The sequence below is a fragment of the Lathyrus oleraceus genome, chromosome 5 (genome assembly GCF_024323335.1).
Source record: "Lathyrus oleraceus cultivar Zhongwan6 chromosome 5, CAAS_Psat_ZW6_1.0, whole genome shotgun sequence".
Lineage (NCBI taxonomy): Eukaryota > Viridiplantae > Streptophyta > Magnoliopsida > Fabales > Fabaceae > Lathyrus > Lathyrus oleraceus.
The window spans coordinates 390,669,608-390,689,384 of NC_066583.1; positions in this window are offsets into that span (position 1 = coordinate 390,669,608).

Below are 19,777 nucleotides of genomic sequence, written 5' to 3' on the forward strand. Positions count from 1 at the left end.
GCTTTAAGTGCAACGAGTAGGTAACAATCTGATCCTGGTGATGCCCATTGGGTAGCTGTCAAGAATATCCTTAAGTATTTGAGAAGGACTAAGGACTCATTCTTGATATATAAAGGTCAGGAAGAGTTGGATGTAATTGGATACACCGATGCTAGCTTCCAGACAGATAAAGATGACTTTAGATCGCAATCTGGTTATGTGTTTTGCTTAAACGGTGGCGCTGTGAGCTGGAAAAGTTCAAAGCAAGATACAGTTGCTGATTCTACAACCGAGGTCGAGTATATTGCTGACTCAAGTGCAACAAAGGAAGTTGTTTGGATCAAAAAGTTCATTAGTGAACTTGACATAGTTCCTAGCATTGTGGATCCCATTGGTCTCTATTATGATAACAATGGTGCTATCGCACAAGCTAAGGAGCCTAGATCTCACCAACAATCCAAACACATACTTAGGCGTTATCACCTCATTTGAGAGATAATAGATAGAGGAGATGTGAAAATATGTAGAGTACCTACACTTGACAATATTGCTGACCCACTGACAAAGCCTCTTGCGCAGCAGAAGCATGATGGCCATACTAGATCTATGGGCATTATGGGTATGCCTGATTGGCTCTAGTTCTAGTGGGAGATAGTTGGTGTAAGCCCTAGAGGCCAATACTTTTGGTACTTGTATCGAATTGTTTATTAATAATAAAAGGCTTTTTCTTTATTATGTTTGTTTAATAAAGTCCCTGGAATAGATAGTCCGTTTAATGTATCAAGTGTGACTTGATCATGAGAGCACATTAAACATAAGGACACTATTCTTAAAGTGTCCGTAGTTGAGCTTTATCGTGAAGTGTGATAACATTAAAGCATGGAGACTATTATGTATATAGACTGATGGTCACATCTCATGGATCATGGATAAGGAGTTATCAAGTCTTAAACATAGGTATGAATATTAAGAGTAATATTTATACCGGATTGACCCGCTATAAGAATACTATATAGAAAGTTATGAAAAGTGTCATAAGTTATTCTCATGGTGATAATGGTGTATACCACTCTTCGACCTGGAAACCACTATGGACCCTAGATGTAGAGTCGAGTGCTTTATTGCTGATCAAACATTGTCCGTAACTGGATGACCATAAAGATAGTTGATGGGTACTCCACGACGCATGCTAAGGGACATGAGTGACCTAGATGGAATTTGCCCATCCTGCATAACAGGATAAATGTCTATGGGCCCAATATTGAACTGGACAAGGATGACATGGTCTATGCCTTGTGTTCAATATAGACATAAGGGAAAAAGGGTAATTATACACATAATTATTATCACAGAAGGATTTGTCAGATCACATGACATTTTCGTGTCTTGGGTAGCAGTGATGTGTTGCTAGATACCGCTCACTGTTTATTATGTTAAATACGTGATTTAATATAATTACCAATGCCGCGAAAACCTATAGGGTCACACACAAAGGACGGATTGATGAAAGATAGAGTAATTAAGGAATACTGTAATGTACGGTGCCCTTAAGTGAATTTGGCATATAATAAGATATGGGCCATATACTCTTGAGTGGGCTTTTTAGCTTGCAGCCGACACAAGTGGTTCTATAAATAGAACCCTTGGGTAGAAGCATTGTCACTTTTGCAATTTCGTATCTCTCTCTCTCACTCAAAGCCTTCATTCATAACAGCTAGCATTGAGATTGAAGGAATTCGTTCGTGTGGACTAAGTAGAGGCGTTGTCATCGTTCAATGTTCGTGATCGCCACAAGAGGTAACGATTCTATCATTGATCATGCCCATTCGTAAGGATCATTGAAGGAGAAAATTTTAAATTCCTCTGTGTTTTGGATCGCTATTCTCCTTCATGTAGTGGACGCCCACAAGGAGTCTTCCTTGTTGGGAAGATACGAAGACCCCGCCTAGAAGAGATTCTCTTGAAATATTATTTCCCGGTGAGTTTTTGTCACGATGATAGTATTCTCAAGTTAGATCAATGACTCTAGGGACCTTTTAACCGACTATATCCAGCGGTTATGTAGTATTTACCTGAAAAGTATCAGACTTATTAGGTTAATACGAAAGCCCCAATTAGATGAGATCCTATGGGTATATTACTACCTTATAGTAGTATTCCCAACCTCGATCTATGACTCTGAGAACCTTGTTAGAACCGTGTACTCGAGAGTCGTGTAGTAGAATCCCCATGGATCCGTCCTTGTTGGGACAATACGAAGACCTCACCTAGACGAGATCTTCTTAAGGATATTATTGTCCGACGAGCCTTCGTCACGGCAGTGACGTTCTCAAGAAATATCTGTGACTCTAGGAACCTACCAACTGTAGAGCCTACCCCTGGGGTTACATTAACCAGAGATACCCATCATTTACCCGTTATTCTGATCCATCTGAGAATGCTTTGAAGCTGTGATCCTGAACATGTCACTACATTCATACAAATATCATTACATCTGCATTCATCATGCATTAACATATCCTTTTCCACATAAAATATATACAAAAAACTCATCCATCCTTCGTCCATAACCTGCAATTGATTTCCCAACACTCGTATCAGACTTGAAGTAGCTATTGGGAGACCATAGATCCATTGGAGCAAAGTCACATTGCATTAAGAGGAGATGTTGACTCGATGAAAAACCAGCTAGACCAACTTGTGGAAGCTATGGTAGTTTTAGCAAAGAAGGAAGACAACATTTAGCAGACTGCAGTTGTTGAGAGTGTTACGCTAGCTACAGTAAATGGTCTTACCCAACCTCAGCTTGTGCAAACCCCAGTTGATAACTCAACTGTACAAGAATGTCATGTTGTTCAAGATTCCTCATGTCATGATGCTGTTGAGTATCACAGTTTTGCATTCTCCGTGCCAGATTCCCATGGAACAAGCCTAGTGGTTAATGCTGAACGACCACAAGATGATGAGATTGCTAAAAGATGTTGCGTGCTAGAGAAAAGACTCAAGGCCATAGAAGGACAAGATACTGTTGAACAGAGTGCCTTATACACGTGTTTGGTACTTGGCCTGGTTATACCCCCAAAATTCAAAGTACCAGAATTTGAGAAGTACATAGGGGATAGCTGTCTAAAGCACCATTTGGTGATGTTTTGCCGAAAAATGACCTCTCATGCCCATGATGATAAGCTAATGATTCACTGTTTTTAGGATAGTTTGACCGGGGCATCATTGAGTTGGTACATGAAGTTAGAAAGGAGTCGTATTCAATCATGGCTGGACCTAGCTAACGCCTTCTTGAAGCAATACAAATATAATTTGAACATGGCTCCCGATTGCATGCAGTTGAGGGCCTTATCTAAGGAAAACAATGAATCCTTCAGAGGGTATGCCCAAAGATGGAGAGAGTTAGCGGCTTGCGTTGAACCACCGCTCTTAGACAAAGAATTGATGGAGTTATTCAGGGATGCCCTGCAAAGTCTATACTTCGAAAGGATGATTAGCAGCACAACATTAGACTTCGCTCACTTAGTGACAATTGGAGAACGCGTCGAGAGTGCCCTAAAAAGTGGAAGAATCCAAGGTGCCTCGAGCAACCAAGCTAGCGAGACAGAATCCCTCAACGATTCCCAAAAGGAAGATGATGATGAAATAAATGCATTCATGGAAGATGTTGGATATTCTCACGATGCACCAGCCAGACCTTATGGTTCTTCACCTTCTCACCAATCACCATTTCCAACACCATGTTATCCTTATAGGCAACCGGCAAGGCCTAGAGCACCATTCAAGCAACCATGGATTGTTCCTAATACAAATCAAATATCTCGTGGTCAAGAATATCAGAATCAACATCTGAACCAGCATAGGCCTCGAAACAATCTAGAAAGAAGGAATGCTCCACTCGATGCAATCCCTATGTCATACAGTCAACTTTTGCCATGTCTGATTCAAAGCTCACTAGTGGAGCCCAAGTCTCTCAGGCCATTGTCAGAACCATACCCACTTGGATATGATCCTGATGTGCAATGTGGATATCATGCCGGAACAATAGGGCATTCAACTAAAGACTGCAATGCTTTCAAGGCTAAAATGCAACAATTGATCGATAAAAGGTACATATCCTTTTCAGAAGGAAGCCTGTTGGTGCACGTTAACCTCTCGTCAGAATGAGTTCAAAGATTTCATAGAGTATCTCCTATGCCAGTAGTTCAGACAGGAAGACATCCTCAACATTGGCAATCGTTGGACTGATTTGTTTCTATTTTTGCATTTGTAGTTTCTTTGTTGTTAAAAGCTGCTTGTGTTTAAACATTGTTGTTTTTAATGGTAATATTGATGAAGTAATGATGCATGTTTTGAATTAATTATCTCGCATTCGCTGATTTTTCTTCTCTTATATCAAAAACAAAAATACATCAGTGTTTCTCCCATTCACTTTTCTTTATCATAACTTTTGTTTTAGCAAAGATTTGAGGGAGGATGACGAAATCAAGATACCCATAATTGCTGACTATATGCTTTCGGATAAAATCCTGCTGGTGATGTACATGCATTGTTTCAAATTCCCAAACACTAGAGAGATAAGGAGTTAATCCCTAGTGTTCAATAATCCTCCACCTCCACTAGAGAGAGGAAAAACCCTAGCAAGCAAACCTTCACAGAGGCAATCGGTGTAAACCCTGAAGGAAACTTATCTGCACAAAGGTTACCTCCGCCCACTCGATCCGGTATAAACCCTAAGAGTGATTTGCCAATTCAATGGTGCAATTCAATTGCAAACAGGTTATGGCTTCCAGGAAGACCATCCGGATCAATTTTGTAGCGACCTCTCCTCAACTCAAGGATTTAGTGTCAGAACTTCCCGATCATGCTCAGTTCGTCAAGAAACATGGTTCACTCCTCAATTTAGTTACCGCCGGTTTCAAAGAAGATATGATGAGAACATTTCCCTCTTTTGGTGGTTTACGCAAAGTTAAATTCCGAAAGTCCTTGAAAACATTTCATACATTGCATAACATAACATAACATTGCATAACAGGTATTCTAAAGGATCAATGTTCTCACGGTCTTCCTTCTAAACATAACAGATGGCTCTCGAACAAACTGTCAAAGATCTCCAGGCTCAAAATGCTCAATTCCGGGAGATGATCATGAACTTATCCAAGGGGCAGGAGGAGCTGAAGGCTCTCTTGCTCGAGAAGAAGAAAGACAAGAAAGTTGTGAGTTACATTAACCCGGGAAGAAGGCTTAAAGGACAGGCCGCATGAGTCAAGATTAGAATCCCGAAGGATCAAGAAGAGGAGATAGAAAATGATTCAGAAGAGGAAGATGTTGATCCCTTCAACCCTGAGGACGACGATGAAGATTATGAAAATGAACAGTACTCCCCAAAAGATGATAAATATAAGTTGCTGGAAGAACGTATGCTAGCTGTGGAGGGTCAGAAGGCACCCGGTCTGGATTTCGAAAGCTTAGGTCTGGTCTCTGATGTGGTCATTCCCCGCAAATTCAAGGTCCCCGCTTTCACTAAGTATGATGGTGCGTCTTGTCCTCAGATGCATCTGAGAGCTTATGTAAGAAAGATTCAGCCGTATACCACTGATAAGAAGCTATGGATCCATTTCTTCCAAGAGAGTCTGTCTGGCACACAGTTAGAGTGGTATTATCAGCTTGAGAGCTCTAACATCCGCACCTGGACTGATTTAGCGACAACTTTCTACAAGCACTACCAGTATAACTCTGAGTTGGCACCTACTCGGCTACAGTTGCAGAATATGACTATGGGATCTAAAGAAAACTTCAAAGAATATGCTCAAAAATGGAGAGACTTGGCTGGCAGAGTCAAACCCCCTATGACTGATCGAGAATTAGTGGACATGTTCATGGGTACACCGCCTGGCCCATTCTACAGCCATCTATTGGGAAGTTCCTCATCGGGTTTCACTGAACTTATATTAACAGGTGAACGTGTTGAAAGTGGTATTCGAAGTGGAAAGATACAGGCAGCTACCTCTGCAAACACCAAAAATTCCTATCAGGGGAAGAACGAATCAAATGCTGTGTACGGTCAAAGGGGTCATAACAAGAAAAATCGTGACCATGCTATTGGAGCAGTTACGATTGTAGCACCGCCATCTACTTTTTCTTCAGATACAGCCTAACGGACGGCTCATTCTGCAACTCAGATACGATCTAGCGTACGATCCATTCTGATCTTTCATCCCCAACAGAGTCGCCAGTTCTGTCATACGGTGAACTGGACTTTTGTGTGTTTTTGCTTTGGAAAGCAAATGTCGCGGTTAGCAAGAGTCGCCACCGACTTTTCTTTTATCCAATAAGGAAAGGCGGAAAAGAACAGGAAAGACCTTGATTAGATTTTGGGTTCGGGAGGTACATTATACAAAGGGAAGGTGTTAGCACCCTGTATATCCATGGTTATCCATGGGCTCTTAATTGCTTGATCACTTATGTTATTTTTCTTGTCTGAAAAAAATGTTTGTGAACTGCTTAGAAAATGTTTTGAAGAGAGAGTTTAACTTTGTAATGATTCTTGTACGAATGTATACAAAGTATTTATCTCGTTTAATTTTGAAATTTGTTTAGAAAAATATAACTTGGCAATGATTCTAGTACGAATGTATACCAAGTGGTGATTTTCTAATAGATGTTTTGCAAAGTGTGAGGTTGAAAAGTATTTTAAGTTGTGAGTCAGCATTTAAGAGCTATACCTACCCAAGGTCTTTATTGGTATTTCCGGTCCTTAGGAGGATAAAACTGTCCTTACTATTGAGAAATAAGTAGTCTTATCCTTTGGATGTAAAGGGACATCGTAGGGTCGTCGATTGGTCATTGAAGGCAACATTTGTAAGGATACCTTAGCATTCGAAGGGACAATCATCATTAACTCGTAGGCTACAACGAAGGGTCATCGAGGGACAAAATCATATATTCGCAGGCGACATCCGAGGGACTATGATTTATCTTATAGGGACATGATGATTTAACCGAAGGGTCTTTGCTAAGTGTATCCCCACATTCGCGGGACATGACCGTAATACCGTAAGGCGATAAAGAGGGGGTCAAGATCATATATTCAAAGGCAACAATTTATAATCAGTTAGGTAACTAGGATGAATCTCCAAAACATTTGTAATCAATTAGGTAATTAGGATGAATCTCCACAAGGGTATCCCACAAATAAAGTGGAATACCTAGCAAGCTACCTTCTTCGGGAATATGTGAGCCCTCACAAAAATTCAACAAACGGGTTAGAATACCAAGCTAGGGTGCAATCAAGAGTTGCACCAAACAAAAGGAATCACAACAGTAATAATGTCAGGCAAATAATACATAGCTATGATAGGACATGTCAAATAAGCACATAACAGAACAGAACCAAAAAAAACGGCGACTGTCACGTTCGCTACTGCCTCGCCTAGCGACGGCTTGGCGAATGCTCGCTACATGTTTGCTTAGCGATGTGCTAGCGAACGGCTGCGGGTTTTGAGTCTAATAACAGTACGATTTCAGCAAGCTCCAAACCCTATGGCATCCCTTACAGAAATTACATGGTTAAACTTTCAAGACATCCATGCATACTTAAATCCATATGCAAAACCTAAGATATATTTATAAATTCAATCATAATATCACATGTAAATTGGGAGCATAAAGCGGTAGTGGTAGTGCAAACCTGTTTGCAATTGAATTGCAATGTTGAATTGGCAGATCACCCTTAGGGTTGGCGTCGGATTGAGTTGGGCGGAGGTAACCTTTGTGCAGATGAGTTGCCTTCAGGGTTTCCTTTAGGGTTGCTCTGAATTCTCTTGGTTAGCCTCCAGGGTTTGCTCGGTTGCTTCTGTTAGGGTTTCCTCGCTAGGGTTTCTGTCTGTCTCTGTTTTTTCTCCTCCCTTTTTCTGAATGAGGTCTTGGTATTTATAATAGTTTTTGTGACCTAATGGGCTCAGAATGAAGCCCAAAATTTCTGGTATTCGCAAGCTTCGCTGGGCGAGTAGTGCAGTGTAGAGTTCGCTAGGCGAAGGATTTTGCTCGCCTAGCGAGCAAGCCCGTTTAAGTCATTTTCTGGATTTGGCCACCTGTGTGCTGGGTCTTTGTTCCTTTTAAGATCAATGTCTTGAAAAATGAGTTGGAGTGCCTTGAAAAATGTCTTGCAAGATTAACGGGCAAATTTTGGGGTATGACACCTAGTCAACCACTTTGAGCCTAGAAGTAGGTGTTTCTTTCGGACAAACAAACCCTTATGTTTAACCTGGGGAAGGGTAGTGTTTAGTTAATCTGACTACGCATTCAAATTTCAAGATGAAACATCCCGTATGAGGATCAACCACATGATATTCTTTGCACACATCCTGAAGTGTAGAAGGAACCATGCAAAATCTAAAAGTTATGGCATTTGTTCTTCAATGACCAATGACTTGGCAGTCATAATTTTCCAAAAAAATCAGAGAAAGAGCCCGCTAAGTCGATACCCCAAAGGCGACTTAGGCAAAAATTAGGGTAATCCCGATGGACCAAAGCTTCAAGAAGCGTTCCAGGCAAAAGTTAGGGATCAAAACAAAAGTCAAAAGAGGCAATAAAAACCCTTAACAAAATAAAACAAGATTTAGTGACCACCATACCAAAATCAAAGGGATCACCGACATCCAAAAACGAAATTTGGTGGCTGCCATTTCAAGAGACCTTGAATTACCATCTTTATCCTTGCACCTTCAAAAGGATGGATGTGTATGTTGAATTAACTGAGCGTGGGGTTGGAGATCATCATGAAGGAGGGGTGGGTTAAAAATTTGAGCCTTACATCCTTTGTTTCAATAACCATGAACCAAGCCACGTTACAACCCTTAAAAGACCTAATTGAGGTAGGGTTTATTCTGAAAGCATACTACAGCAAGGTTGCGTGAACTGACTCCTAAATGTTTGCTAGTCACCTATATTGGCATCATATTCTCACTGTATCTTTCACACACTAGCTAAATCAGCAATGCGCTTGAGCTAATGGTTCATTCGTCACATATTATCACATCACCCCAATAAATGATTTTTCAAAACTGCATGAATGTCACATTAAAATTACAATTGATTAAATAAACGATTTTAATTGCAAGTCGGTACTTAACATCAAGAAGATTCCAACAAGAAGAAATCAGAGAAGGACTTGATCATTCGTTAGTACTGACCCGAAGCAAGAACACCTCTTAACCCTATAGATTAGGGGCATTGCATCCAATAACCATGAATTGGTCAGCCTGAAACAGTCTCCAAACATCTGTTAATCAGGGGTAAGTCATTTCAAGAATCGGTTGTTCTAGAGAAAATCATCTCAGGATTCTATTAACTAGGAAAAATCACCTAGAGGTTCTGTTGGCCAGGGGCAAACCCCTTCAATGTTCAGTCAGGGTGAGTGTAGTCGCTTCCACACTCATACCGGAGCAAGCTACCTCAATAGTACAGGAAATTCAACCACTCCGAGAGTCGCTTAATCAAGGAAAAATCTTTTCATGACTTCAAATTCTAGAGCAATCCGTCTCCAAATTATGGTACAATTGCTTTCAAAATCCTCTTGGGGTAAACATTTTGCATAGACCCATCACACTGGGGCAAGATGAGCCATATAGGGGCAACCCTTTTCCATGCCCTCAAGCTATTCGAGCCAAAGATTTTTCGCACGTTATCAACTGCAGAGTCCAAGATAAGTATCGGGGAATCATGCTATCACCCCATAAAATAACCTTTTTTACAGACAAGAAGCCTTTCTGCAAATAACCTTCTCTTCCAATACCCACGCAGGGACATTTTGGAAACCTGCAAATCATTGCATAAATCATCCTCATGCATTAGTCATGTCGCTTTGCTCTAACATAAAACCATGCATATCATAATATTCACCGGGTCTAACCCCATAACATTGAACCTGACATCGAAAAGCCTTGAAATAGAAAATCTGACACCAAAGCCCAACATCGCTTGGCATTTCAAAGTCCAATTCTCGTCTGGCATTTTATTTCAAAGCCCAGTTCCCGTCTGGAAATTTATTTCAAAGACCAGTTCCCATCTGGAAATTTATTTAAAAGTCCAGTTCCCGTCTGGCAATTTATTTCAAAGTCCAGTTCTCGTCTGACAACTTATTTCAAAGTCCAGTTATCGTCTGGCGAATCATTTCAAAAATCAGTTATTGTACTACAAATCATTTACCAAATACCAGTTCTTGTATGGAAAATTATCTGTTAATACCAGTTCTCATTTGGTAGGTCACCTATTTTAATACCAGTTCCCGTCTGGTAGTCTATTTTTCATAACCAGTTCTCGTCTGGTAGCATACTTTAAAAGTCAGTTCCCGTTTGGCAAACAAAAACAAAGTCAGTTCTGTCTGACATTTCAATTATTTTCACCAGTTCTCATCTGGTAACATATCCTTCAAATTTTGTTCTCATATGGAAGTTTAATCTTTTTCACCAGTTCTCATATGGCAGTTCATCTTCAAAGTCCAAACTCATTGGCAACCAAGAATAAAACCCTACAAAAGTTCAATTACCCAGTTGCATTCCCACATGCTTCACATGCATCATTTCATGCATAATTTTCCTGCCAAACAGAAAGATTCATCAAACACAGTCATATCAATCATCAACATACTCATGCATAACACTCCCACAAAATGGGAAGTTTTCAACAAAATAAAAATCATTCGCATTCCTACATGCACAGCCAAATATCCCCAGCAATTGCATACTTGCGTGCATCTCATGCATCATCCCATGCATGGTATTCCCACCTAAAGTGGAACGTCATACAAAAATCAAACATAAAATATCGAGATCCAGGTTCATTCATATGTACCCCGGACACTTTCCATCTAAATTCTATAAAGTTATTATCCTGCATGTGCTCGTGGAATTATTTCTTAGCAAATCAGTTTTTCAACTTTATGATTAATAATAACATACCCCAACATTTTCGTTATTGCTCCCCAAGCAGAGGTTACCCTAAAAAGTCTCTTATGAGTTTTTCCCCTGCAGAGCATTTCTAGTAAATCTCCCTCAAAAGGAGTCTTTTTCTTAAATATTTCCCCCAACAGACGAACATTTGAGATATTGCTTCATTTATCCGAAGAATCTCATTTATTTGTTTGAGATACTGCTTCATTTATCTGAAGAATCTCATTTTTGCTGTTTGAGATATTGTTTCATTTATCTAAAGAATCTCATTTTTACTGTTTGAGATGCTGCTTCATCAATATGAAAAGTCTTATTTCAAATTTTTTTAGAGATATTGCTCTAATATCCTCGGAGAGTCTTAGATTCAATTAAGGTATCTTTCCCTTGCTGGAACATCTTAATTCTATCATATAAGATGTTGCTTCGACCCAATACAGAGAATCTCACTTTTACTTTTTGAGATGCTGCTTCATCAATATGAAGAGTCTTATTTCAGATTTTTTTAGAGATACTGCTCTAATATCCTCGGAGAGTCTTAGATTCAATTAAGGTATCTTTCCCTTGCTGGAACATCTTAATTCTATCATAAAAGATGCTGCATCGACTCAATACAGAGAATTTCATTTTTACTGTTGAGATGTTGCTTCATCAATATGAAGAGTCCCATGCCAGATTTTCTTTATACTACTCTAGCATCCCGGAAAAGTCTTGAGATTTAGCTAGAGATGTCACTCCATTACTAACATATCTCGATTGTGACGTCCAAGATACTGTTCTGACGACTCCCAGAAAGTCTTGGTTGTTCCATTTTACTTTAGGATAATGTCTCTCACTATTTCTCACTGCATTTTCTTCCTATATTTTTTTCCTTGCATTTCCTAGGACAAGATTTGGGTTTTTTTGTATTTAATTACCTTCCACTACGGATGTACGAAGACTGTTGTCAGTCTTACCTTCTAGTTCAAGATAATGAAATAGGGGCAACTGTCATACCCCAATTTTGTTCGGGCTTATTTAAATTTTTGTAAAATCGATTTCATTTTTAATTTGCATCATATGCACAGCATGACATGCATTCCATCATGAATAATAACTAAAATATCAGTCAGAATAAATTTATTGAAAATACAGACAAATCGGTTGAATTGTTCCTCAAGTACGGACAAAATCAGCGGATAAAAAGTTTCAGAACTAAAATTATAGATACCAGTATTGTTAATCTACAGTTCATGTAGCTTAACCTGGTGTGCTCGTTGTATTTTTCAGCAGCTGTTTCAGTTGCATTTTGACCCGCCCGAGCCTTTTAACTGGTGCAAACTTATTTCAGAATTTGAAGAAACGCTGTATTTTTTCAATAAGTATATTTTGTGCTAATCATTTAAGTGTGTCTAATTTAATTTTTCGAGCAAATTTTTATCCGACTTATATTATAATCGATCACTATTTTTGTTAGATTAATTATTCAACTAAAATGATTAGAATTTATTCAAATTAAAATATTTATTAGAAATTTTAAATAGGAAATTCTAAATAATAGTAATTATTTAAAAAAAAAAATATAAACGAAATTAGCATTGGAGTCCTATTTTTTTTTACAGCTGGTACCTGCACACTCACCTACCACACTCATTTCCCATCACTACTAACAATAGTAAATGGCCGCCCCATTTTTCGGAAACACGCTTCCCTCACAACTCACGCCACCTACCTTCACTCTCTCTCTCTCTCTCGAAAACAGTAACCAGAAAGAAATAAACAGAAGGACAATCCTCACAAAAAATCACTGACTCAGTACACTCGGTACCTCACTCTCTCACCGAAAAAAGCAAAAAAAAAAGGAAAAGAGAAAAGTTGTACAACTTTTCCTCCTCCCACCGCCATCTCATTGTTCACCGACCACAACCCTTCCTCTTCTACACAACGCACGACAACCATCCGCCGCGCACCCCTCTCCGTCCGCACCACAAATCACCCGCGCACCACCACCGCGCACAACCACCACAACCATTGCCGCGACCCCTTCTCCCCTTAATTCTCCTCCGGAAACCACCCATAAACCCTTCACCCCACCTACCATAACCTCATCGCCTCACCTTTTCTCATCCTCACAAAATCTCCTACTTCCGCCTTTCCACCATGATAAAATCTCTATTTCACTACTAATCCCTCCGATATCACAATTCCTCTGCCGTGAATGTCGTTACCACCACTAGAGCTTCACTTCTGGCCAACCCATGATTCCACTATTTTGTCCATCAAAATAATCTCTATATTTTCGATACGAAGATTTGAAGAGTGAAGATCTTTTTCTTGCACTGCACAAGGACCCATTTCCGATGTTGTTTTCGATTTCACTGGCAAACTCAGTATCTCCCTTCCAAGCAGCATAATTCAACACTAGTTTTTCAGCAGTACATGAGACGATCACAGCAACAATAACATCACAACTTATTTTTAATTAACATAATGACAACAGCTGCAACAACATCTTTGTGTTCGGTAAGATTCCAAAAGGAAATTTCGATTATATTATGTTTTGTCATAGCTTCGATGCTGATTTTCTCACGTTGCTGTTGATGTTTATTTTGTATGGAACACTGAAAATATTTTGCACATATGTACATTATGAGGTACATAGTTACTGCTACCAATTTTATTTAATGACGCTGCTAATATGGTTTAACTTTATTTCAAGTCATCGCTTCGGTTGCGATATATAGTTTTACATATTGATGAACATTCTGTGATTTAGAGATGTAGTGATTAAAGTTCAATATTTCCTATAGATTCTGTGATTTGATAATGATAATTCAATGTCAATTTGAGTTGTAGATTTCTATTGAAACAAAGCCTTTACTACTCATGCTGGCTTGTTTTAGTTCTATACAAATTTGTTTCACTTTTTTAGTTATGTATATATTTATTTTATATATTTGCACTATTGATAGTATTGGTTTCATTATATGGCTGTAAGTTTGGAAACATTAGGTTGCCTGATTTCAATTGTCCATTTCTAATTTTTTATTCTTAGCATAGTCCTGAGTGTAGTACACCGTCATTTCATGATGTCAGCTTCGAGCTCATGTGCATTGTGTGTGTAAGCCACATATCATCTGTATGGATCATGTAGTTTTTAAGTTCTGCAGATTATTTTGGTAAGGTTATTTTTTGTGTGGTGTGTTATTACCGTTGTACATCTCGCGTAACACAAATCACAATTGTATGAGACTTAACTGAATATTACACAAGTTTCATCTTAATATAATAATGGCCTACAATACACCTTGTTAGTTTATTTAAGATATATGGTTGGAATGATTACAATAAATAAATGTGTTCACTTTTTTTGTTGTTATTAGTTGCTTTCACATATTTTTTTAAGATTGGTAATATGTTGAGAACAATTTTGTAGATATCATTTGGATGGCTATTGTTTATTCTCATTTGTGCTAAATTGGATTCCTAATTTATGGATTCGTCAATTTCATGATCGTTATGCCGCCAACTTCCCGTACACCAATAGAATATTTTGTCACATTATAATTTTGAGAATGACATTAAGTATGTTGTCATTTCGCGCAAATGGTTTTGAGCATATTATGATTTATCCACTTTAATCATATGTAATTAAACTAATTAATTAAATTTTGTTCAATGAGTTAATTTGGAATTAATTTTAATTCACTTAGTTATTTGATTCAATTAAATAATTTAGATAATTAATCTTAATTAAACTTAACTAATCATAAATTAATTCTTATCGACTTATTTTATCAACATTTCAATCATTCTCAAGCTAAGCCCGTTCAATTCAAAACCATTCAAACCATTTAGAAAAATCACACAATTCTTGATTTAACCTCAAGCCCATTTTCAAACACCTTTGTAAGCCGATTGCCTTTAAAGCATCCCCATCAACCCCACATAGCTTACTGTTGGGATTTCTTACAATGAAACATATTCGATTTTAATTAATCGATTAAATGAACTATTCACTAAATAAATTCGATTCATTCACAAAATACAAATTTTAAACCTCGATCTGACATCGAATATTAAATTAAAATACCTAATCCCAATTAAATACTATTTCATTTAGGAACGAAAAAGGAGATGGTTTTGAGTTTTCAACTCCTCTCCTCGATTATTTAAACATGAATTCTTTTACTCGATTAATCGAATAATCATCATTTCTAATCCACTTAAGAACAAATACATCAAATTATTTTACACTAAGAAACCAAAAGAGAGATAACTTTGAGTCTTCAATTTTTTCTCCACGACTATTTGAATACAAGTTCTCTTACTTGGTTAGTCAGATAATTGTCGTTCCTCTACAAACTTCCAAACCTCGATTAAATCAAAAACACTTTCATAATAAGATAAATGAAAAAAGGAGATGACTTTGAGTTTTCAACTTCTCTCCCCAATTGTTTGAATACGAGTTCTCTTACTCGGTCAGTCGAACAATTGTCATTTTTCCACAAACATACAACTTAATCAAATCATTTTCTCAATCAAAACTATACGAAAAGAGAGATGGTCTTGAGTTCTCAATTCCTCTTCTCAAATGCTTGGATATGAGTTGTCTTACTCAGCCATTCAAGTACTTGTCGATCATTCTAAAATACGTCAACCATATACAACCTTATTTTCATAAATATTCAGATGAAACAGAAAGTGGTCTAGAGTCTTCTATTCCTTTTTCGATTATTAGGATACGAGTTGTGTTACTCGATTATCCGAGTATTCGTCATCCGTTCAAAACACCTTAACTATTATCATATCTTTCCTATAATTAAGGATGAAAAAGAAAGTGGTCTAGAGTCTTCTATTCCCTTTCCCGACTGTTAGGATACGAGTTGTCTTACTCGACTATCCGAGTAATCGTCATCCAACCAAAAACATCTCAACCAATCAAAACATCCAACATATTAATCCAACTTGTCACTTCCGTATGACCCAAACTCTTTTCAAAAAAGAACACCATTTAATCCTTTCTAATACGCATAACAAACCCGTGCTTAAGCCTCCGCCGAGAGTAGACAAGCCAGCGTTTAGCCTTTAGGACGCGATCTAAACAGTTGTTAATTAAAAAAACACCAACCAACCGTAGTTCCCCGAACTACGAATGCTCTGATTTCCTTATTTAAGGATACGTAGGCAGGAGATTTCTGTATCTTCGCGAGCACACTAATAAAAAACCTCCATTTTCCCCCTTCTGAGGTTTCCATCAATTTCTATTTTCAATATATTTATAACCCGAAGAAAACAAACAAACATAAATTAACACTCAAAACGCAAATTAGAACTAAAAGGTTCCCGTTGAGTACAACAGACGTAAGGGGTGCTAATGCCTTCCCCTTACGTAAATCCACTCCCGAACCCGAATATGGTTGCGACGACCATTATTCCATTTCCTAAAGGTTTTATCGATATTTTCCTATTCCTTCATTGGGATAAATAAAGTTCGGTGGCGACTCTGTTCGAACATAAATTTTTCCGCGACCATCGCGAGGATTCGTATTTTTCGAGATGCGACAGATGGCGACTCTGTTGGGGAATAGCTCCAAGCAAAAGAGAGTGAAGCCTAATTTAGTTCAGTTTCTGTATTGTGTGTTAATCTTGTTTGTTTGTTTGTTATTTTTATTCTATTATTATTATTCTGTCATAATTATTGTATTGTGATTGGTTGACTATGTCTTATTGGGGTTCTCTAATTGGTGGCACTTTGTGAGATAGGCTCTCCACCCGAGTCTGAGAAAAACTATAAGTTTAAGTTGGTGGTTGCGTAGTGGACGCCCACAAGGAGTCTTCCTTGTTGGGAAGATACGAAGACCCCGCCTAGAGGAGATTCTCTTGAGATATTATTGCCCGACGAGTTTTCGTCACGGCGATAGTATTCTCAAGTTGGATCAATGACTATAGGGACCTTTTAACCCACTATATCCGGCGGTTATGTAGTATTTACCTGAAAAGTCTCAGACTTATTGGGTTAATACGAAAGCCCCGATCAGATGAGATCCCTTGGGCATATTACTACCTTATAGTAGTATTCCCAACCTCGACCTATGACTCTGAGAACCTTGTTAGAACCCTGGACTCGAGAGTCGTGTAGTAGAATCCCCATGGAGCCATCCTTGTTGGGAAAATACAAAGACCTCACCTAGACGAGATCTTCTTAAGGATATTATTGCCCGACGAGTCTTCGTCACGGCAGTGACGTTCTCAAGAAATATTTGTGACTCTAGGAACCTACCAACTGTAGAGCCTACCCCTGGGGTTACATTAACTAGAGATACCCGTCATTTACCCGTTATTCTGATCCATCTAAGAACGCTTTGAACCTGTGATCCTGAACATGTCACTACATTCATACACATATCATTGCATCTGCATTCATCATGCACTAACATATCCTTTTCCACACAAAATATATACAAAAAACTCATTCATCCTTCGCCCATAACCTGTAGTTGATTTCCCAATACTCGTATCGGACTTGAAGTAGCTATTGGGAGACCATGGATCCATTGGAGCAAAGTCACATTGCATTAAGAGGAGATGTTGACTCGATGAAAAACCAGCTAGACCAACTTATGGAAGCTATGATAGTTTTAGCAAAGAAGGAAGACAACATTCAGCAGACTGCAGTTGTTGAGAATGTTATGCTAGCTACAGTAAACGGTCTTACCCAACCTCAGCTTGTGCAAACCCCAGTTGATAACTCTACTGTACAAGAACGTCATGTTGTTCAAGATTCCTCATGTCATGATGCTGTTGAGTATCACAATTTTGCATTCTCTGTGCCAGATTCCCATGGAACAAGCCTAGTGGTTAATGTTGAACGACCACAAGATGATGAGATTTCTAAAAGATGTTGTGTGCTAGAGAAAATACTCAAGGCCATAGAAGGACAAGATACTGTTGAACAGAGTGCCTTAGACATGTGTTTGGTACCTGGCCTGGTTATACCCCCAAAATTCAAAGTACCAGAGTTTGAGAAGTACAAAGGGGGTAGCTGTCCAAAGCACCATTTGGTGATGTTTTTCCAAAAAATGACCTCTCATGCCCATGATGATAAGCTAACGATTCACTATTGTAACACCTCAAAATTTGCCCTCCTCTCTTGGGACTAGCTTAGCATATTGCATTTCATTTTGTAGGTCATTAGTCATTGGATTTTTGCATATCATATGGAGACAATAAGCAAGTCATCTTCCCAAGTCTTGTTCAGAAGATAAAGAGGTTAAAAGATTCAAGCTTGAGGGTTTCATGAGTTGATCACTAATCATCTGAGGGTTGTGCTTCAATTAGGGTTTATTGGTTCTTCAAGGAGGTTGATCATTATCTTGGTTGAAATGGTACACCATCATCATGGATACAATATCATCACCAAGAGGTTCATTGTGCCTGATCAGATTCCTTGAGATTAGGGTTTTGACCTCTAGTCAACCCTAATCAGTTGTATTATGCCTATCAGGGTTTTGCAAGGAGATAAGGGTTTTAATGGAGAGGGGGATCATCATATGGTTTTAATGAGCTTGTGGAAGCTAGGGTTTCATCTGGGAGCCATTTCATCAGGAGATTGAGGCTCAAATTCATCTGTGCATGACCAATTCATCTGTCAACTGAAAAAGTCAACCAAAAGTCAACTGTGCATTCAATCATGGATGTGAAGGTGGGAGATGGTTAGAGAGGCTTCATTCATGTTCAAACAAGTCTCATTTGACATTTCAAACATCAACAATGAAGAATTTGAGGTCAGATGAAAAGTTTCCAAAAATAGAAAGTGACCTGTAATTTAAAATTGCCAAAAATGGAAAGGCTTTCTCCTCAAGATTGCATCATCAAAAATGCTTCAAATGAAATTTTGTCCAACATGAAAGTTGTAGGTCTTGTTCTCCCATTTCCAAAAAGTCCAAGAACATGAATTTCTCATGAATGATTGAGAAGATATGGATCAATCTTTTCCAAGCAAACTTGAACTTCACAAGTGCATAACTTTTGAACCATAAGGCCAAATGAAGTGGTTCGTTTTGCAACATTCTTGTTTTGACATGTACTATCCAACTCATGCATCACATATCATGCATTTCCATTACAAAAATATTGGCATTTTCGTTTGAATTTTGGAGGGAAAATGGTAATTTGAAAAATATGCATTGTTTTCACTTCCCACCAATTACACTTGGCTCTAAGCAGCATTTGAAGTAATTCCCATGCCAAAACCGTGTACTGTTGCATGGAATTACACACATGAGGGTGCATTTGCAAATTGGCCATAACACTTGGTTTTCACTAATTACTTTGGCATTGCTTAATTGTGATTAGCATACATCATTAACAGACCATATAAAAGCATAATCATAACAGAAAACTTCATTAACACTTCATTTTGCTCAGATCTAGATCCATTTTCATCATTCTCTTCATTTGGTTCTCTCACTTTTTTATCAAATTTCTCCATAAACCCTGCATTGTTCTTGATTAATCCTTCATCCATAAGCATAATTGGACACTTTGGAAGCAAGATCTATCCATTTTCGAGCTGATTTGAAGACTGTTGCAAGTTACCTCCATCAATGGCAGTTGGATTTTCCAGCAACATCAAGCACAATTGAGCAACAATTCTTCATTCATTCATATACCTAAGCCTCGAGGAGCATCTGTTTCTACCTTACAAAGCCTAAATCCATCAAATCCGCTTCTGCACTTCAATTAAGGTCAGAAATCAAATGTCACAATTCATGAAATAGTTGTGTGATTTTGGTAGATCTTTGAACGTGGATGTTGCACCCCAAAATTTGCCCTCTATTTTTTAACTCTAACCAATTTTTTGT